The sequence below is a fragment of the Equus quagga genome, chromosome 11, assembly GCF_021613505.1.
Source record: "Equus quagga isolate Etosha38 chromosome 11, UCLA_HA_Equagga_1.0, whole genome shotgun sequence".
Lineage (NCBI taxonomy): Eukaryota > Metazoa > Chordata > Mammalia > Perissodactyla > Equidae > Equus > Equus quagga.
The window spans coordinates 79,366,624-79,372,644 of NC_060277.1; positions in this window are offsets into that span (position 1 = coordinate 79,366,624).

A 6,021-nucleotide genomic window follows, 5' to 3' on the forward strand; every position below is an offset into this window, starting at 1 on the left:
TGCTGCGTGTCCTGTGGTAGGCTGAATCATGACCCCCAAAGATAGGTGTGTCCCAGACCCCAGAACCAGTGAATGTTACCTTAGATGGCAAAATGGACTTTGCAGATGTGGTTGAGGATCTCGAGATGCTCAAGAAGGTTGAGGAAGGTGATCCGGATTGTCAAAGTGGACCCTAAATGTAATCACAAGTGTGAGGCAGAGGGAGGTTTGACTACAGAAGTAGGAGATGTGCAACCGAAGCAGAGATTGCAGTGATGGGGCCACAAGCCAGGAACTCCGGCAGCCTCCAGGAGTGGGGAGAAGCAAGGAACAGAACCTCCCTTGGAGCCTCTGAAAAGAACCAGCCCTGCCGATACCTTGAGTCTAGTCCTGTAGGGCTCCTTTTGGACTTTTGACCTTCAGAACTGCAACCGAGTAACTGTGTAGTTTTAAGCCACCTCAGCGTGGCTTGATGAGTGGTGCTAGGTCCGTGCCCAGGATCTGAACCAGTGAAACCCTGGGCCACTGAAGCAGAGCACACAAACTTAATCACTCGGCCACAGGGCCAGCCCCTGGCCAGCCAATCTTGACTAACATGGTATTCAAAGTGTAAGAGGCCCCATTCTCTTTATACAAATATAAGATGTTGTTGTAGGTACCCTCACTTGGGTAGCACTTACATACTATCTTATCGGATATTCCTTCTTTATCTTTATTAACAATAAAGATAACTTTATTGCTCAACTAAAATGAATACCACATCTCTGTTATATCTAGTTATTGGAAGTTAATGAGCTATTTATACTATTAATATAAAATTAAAATTTAATAGAAAAAAGTAGACAGGTTGTAGCTTTACTTTTGGTAACTGACTTCATTTTGTTCTGCAGATATGATTTCTGTGAATGGCAGAAAATAATGCTGGAGCTTGCTAATAAAATACAGCTCATTACTTCTGGTTTTAAGTATCTCTTTTGGCTACAGATCCAGCAGATTCCGAGTTCACGCGTTATCAGTGCGGTTTCTCCCCTCTCACGGGGCCTCCCGAGGAAGCGTCTGAGTACAGGAGGCATAAGTGTGTTCCTGGTGCTACTGGGATTACCTGCTTGCTCTCATGCTTTCTGTGTGGACCGTATTACTACTCTGTGAGGTCAATTTCTAAGGTGCTTTTTTTTTCTCTTGAGGAAGATTAGCCCTGAGCTAACATCTGCCACCAATCCTCCTGTTTTTGCTGAGGAAGACTGGCCCTGAGCTAACATCCGTGCCCATCTTCCTCTACTTTATATGTGGGACGCCTGTCACAGCATGGCCTGAAAAGCGGTACATAGGTCTGCACCCCGGACCTGAACCGGGGAACCCCAGGCCACCAAAGCAGAACATGTGAACTTAACCACTGCACCACCAGGCTGGCCCCTCTAAGTGCTTTTATACAGCATTGTTTGTTACAACAATCCAACTTCTGTGAAGGTCCCACAAAACCCCAAATAGCCCCGAGAAGAGAGAATGAGCTCCCTAAGGATGACAAAGGGCTTCTGGGTAAATTGAAGTGGGGGAGGCAGGAAGAAATGAATGACCAGACCAGGGGAACACCCTATTGTGGTGTCTTGGTCGGATGCTGTCTCAAAGCCACAGCACAAGCTCAGCAGCTTGAATGTGCCTGCCAGGGCATCAACTCCAAGAGATTGCTTATGGTACCAGTGTCCAGGGGTGGCCCCCGGTAGTGGCCTCTTACTGGATTGTTCCTGTGTTGTGATCTTGGCTGTGTTCATGGTCACCAGCCTCCCTTGGTTCCTGTCCAACTGTCAAGTCTTCTGGCCATTCTGTGAGTTCCCACTATTCTTTCTCTATAAATTAGCCAGAGTGAGCTTTTGAATTTTGCAATCAAGAGCCAAGATGGCTATAAGCTCTTCCAGTAAATGTAAGGAGAATGGGTTTGTTGGGACACTATTCTCCACGGGTCTTTCACATTTCTGCATGTCCTGTAAACAGAGGCACTGACTTTTCAATGGAATTTATATAATGAACAACCTTGGAAGACAGAGATAGTGTCTCTTTCTGGGCAAAAAGCAGGTTTGCTTACTGCCTATTATAAAAGATTCTGGTTCTCTAAGTTCAGCGTTCCTCTTGTAATGCAGACCACTGTTTCTGCAGGTATTCACTGACACCCATCCGTGTGGCACCATGGGACAGTGGGGCAAGAGGAGTTGACACAAATACGCTATGCCATGCTGCTGTGCCATGAGGAATAAAGTCCTTGTCTCTGATCCAGGAGTCTCATGTTTTTGGCAGCACCCATGAAACTACAGCAGGCTAACTTGCATGCTTGCAAGAAGGGCAAAACTTTAGACCCTTCAGAGTTCTTAGCAGGTTTGCCCCCATTTGACTAGGAGATTCCCAGGGGCTGCTCTGCTCTCTTTGCTCTACATCCGACCAACCTGCCTCAACCAAACTTGGTTCCCCTCCACCCTTAGTCTCGGATGGAGGACCTTATCATTGTTCTCTTTCAGACTGACAGGCTCTCCGTGTCTGGGTTTGCATGCTCTGCCCCTCTGCAGACTCCTGTCTCTGCCCACACCCCACTGTAAGGCCAGGAAAAGAAGTTTTCCCAGGGCTCCATGACTTTATTCCCTCCCCCAGCACAAGCCCCAGCCCCCACACGCACATACACAACATTCAGGAGCTACACCTGGCTCTCGCTTGAGCCCTGCTTCCAATTTGACTTGGCGTCATTTCCTCTGATCCCTGGAGCTAAAGCATTGAGTTGGAAGTGGCTACAGTGGGGAGCAGGCGTGAGGAAGCACAGGGATAGGACAGAAAGGGGAGGAGAGAAAATAATGATACAAATAAACACAATGCTTTGACTGTTTGCTGTGAGCCATGTAAGGTCTGGTACTGGACTACTATCTCTGATTTACAGATGAAGAGAGAGAACATGCTGAAGGTCAGAGAGCTTTTATATTTATGTGGTTGAACTGAGATTTGAACCCAATCTGTTGGGGGCCAAAGCCATCCTCTACTCCCCTTCCCAAGAAGGAAGGTGGGGGACACCTGGGTTTCGAGTGCTTTTGGAGGCTCTAGAAGAGGCAGCTCTTCCAGGGCGGAGCCTATGGGCAGGTGAGGTTCTGGCCCCGCCCCTTGTGAGCCAACAGAGGCCCTAGAGACCAGACCTAGTTCTACGGCTCTGGGAACTCCCTCTTATCCCGGTCCCTGGTCAGGGGAAGAGGGCAGCACAGCCTTGGGAAGGATGGATAAGCACAGTGAGTGGGGCTGGAGGCAGGGTGGGGCTGGAGGACAGGGCCTCTTGACTCCAGGATGGACCAGCCAGCCCATCACCATGGCAACTCCAGAGTGGAACTCCAGCCTTTTCTCAATTACGCATCTATCTACAAGCCCTCTCCTCTCTTTTTCCTGAATATTCTTAACCTCTGACCCCTCATCTTCACCTGCTGCTGTTCAGACCTTTGTCTTCTCTGGCCTCAACCACTGTAATGACTCCCAAGTAGGTCTCCCTTTGTCCTGTCCTACAACACAGCCCTTGTCCTAAAACGCAGCTCTGAGAACGTCCCTCCACCAGAATGTTCAGCGGCTCCCCACTGCTGAGCGACAAAGCCCAAACTCCATAGCTCGGCACCCAAAGTCCCAACCTTCCTTCCCAGCCTCGTTTCCTCTTCCCCCACCTCCCAAAATGGTCCCAGCACCCCTTTTTGGCTGTGCACTAGGTCTGGCCTCTACAACCAGAAGGTTCTTTAACGTGTTTTTCTAAATAAAAGTACAGTGGACCCTGGTTCTCCAACGTCAGCAACACTGAGAACTGGCAGAATCTTTGAAACAACTTTTCTAGAAAGGTTTCAAGTCTTGGGTGAAATTCAGAGGCCCCTCTGTTACCTAATTCATCACCCACCTGAGAGGGCTGTGAGGATGAAGGGGCATGGGGCATGAAGAACTTAGCATGGTGATTGCATGCAGCTGGTGCTCAATACATGCCGGCTAGCAAACTAATTTTATAATCATTCTCCTTTCTCCCCAACCTCTTTAGGTTAGGCAGGGATCAACAGCAAGTTTTCTTGACCTTCCTAGCGCAACCCCTAGGAGCTGTGTCTTCCCTGCCCTTCTCTTCCTCACAAGTCTAGCTCCCCGGATCCAGCAGACAGCAGGGCACATGGCGGTGCTGGGCGAGTGTCTGCTGGTGAGGGTGCACACCTCCCAGCCAAGCAGGTTACTTTCATGTCAGCCCGGGAACGTCCTGCCTGCCAGGACTTGCTGCTTGGAATCACGGAGTTCGTGCCCTGAACAAAGGCACCAGAAAGAAGGGAGAGTGGTGGCTGAAATCCAGCTGGCAATTGGGGTCCAGCCTGGAAGGTGGAACAGACACCTTTTCCTAATTGGCTCCCGCCTAGGGCAGCCTTTTCTATTTGGTCTGCCCATAAGGGGCACTTTTCCTGATTGTTCTGGCCATCGGAGGTACCTTTTCTTAATCACGCAGAGGCGCTGGATGCCCACCTGCCTGCCCGCCCCGCCACAGGTGACACTGGACTTCCTTGAGGCAAGGAAGGTCCACTTTGAAGAAAGAAATCCCAACCAGAAAACAAAATATAAACCACCACCTATTAACATTCCAATGAGCGCACTTACTGTTTATCGACAGCCCTCACAGAGATCGTACCCACCCTGGAGCCCATCAGAAGGAAGGCGGGATGAGCCATCGTTTCCTCCGGGTTCGCCATCCTCATGGCTGGCTCCCTCCTGTGGATTGCTTCCAGCCCACCAACCTGGGTCCTGGGCGCTTCGCACAGACGCCATCTCATACCCGCCTCCCTTGAGAAAGGCACTACTTTCTACCATTTTACAGATGAGGAAACCGAGCTTGACAGAAGCGACGTGTCTAGCCCCGAATCCTCAGCTAGCAAGTGCAGAAGTCTGGGAAATCTCAAGTAGCCAGGCAGGGAAATCCTGCACACTCTGTAACCCTCTCTTGGAGTCCTGCTGTTCCCCTGCATCCCCTACGCACCGTCCTTCAGGCGCCTGCCTTTTGGGGGGTCGGGTCGGGTTGTGGGCAACGGGGTACCCGGGCTCTTCCCTGGGGACAGCGGGCCTGCGCTGATCTCCCCGCCCGCCCGCAGGCGTGAAGACCCCCTTGTGGAAGAAGGAACTGGAAGAGCCCCGGGCCGGGGAGGTAGAGGCAGAGGAAGCCGAGGAGGGGTCGGAAGAGGAGGACGAGGCGAGGCCGCCGGAGGAGAGCGTGGCCGAGGGCGAGGCAGAGAGCCGGGAGGCGGAGGGCGACGAGGGCCAGCGGGGCTCGGTGTCCTACTGCCCCCTGCGCCAGGAGTCCAGCACCCAGCAGGTGGCGCTGCTGCGGCGCGCGGACAGCGGCTTCTGGGGCTGGCTCAGCCCGTTCGCGCTGCTCGGCGGCCTGGCGGCTCCCGCCGACAGGTGAGGGCGCGCCTCGGCCCAGGCAGCAGGGATGCGCGCCGGGGCCCCCGGCGGGAGAGGACCGCGCGGTGTCCTGAGCGCCCCGGTCCCCGCCCGCAGGAAGCGGAGCCTCCCGGAGGAGCCGTGCGTGCTGGAGACGCGGCGGAGACGGCCGCGCGGAGGGGCCTGTGCGCGCTGCGAGATCCTTTTCTGCAAGAAATGCAGGAACCTGCACAGCCACCCGGCCTTCGTGGCGCACTGCATTCTGGAGCACCCGGATCTGGGTGAGGCGCCAGCTTCGGGAGGAGCGGGGACCACCGGGAGCCCCTGAGCGCCCCCACCTCCAGCCTTTGTGCCCTCCATCCTCGCCTGACCCCAAACTCCCTGCAACCTTCTCCTCGATCTTGACGCGGAGCGCTCTCCAGCACGTTCCAAAGCACTGCCCCTTCTCAGAGCCGCTCTCCCGAAGTGCCCCCCTTAGGCAGGAAGGCCCACAATTGATGGCGCGTTTCCACCTGTCATCGAGCGCCTGCCCAAAGCCGACCCCATCACCTGGAGCTCCATTCCTCCTGAGCGCCTCCTGAGGGCTCCCGCCCCCGGGCACCCAGTGCCTGCCCCCCACCTGACTCGCGT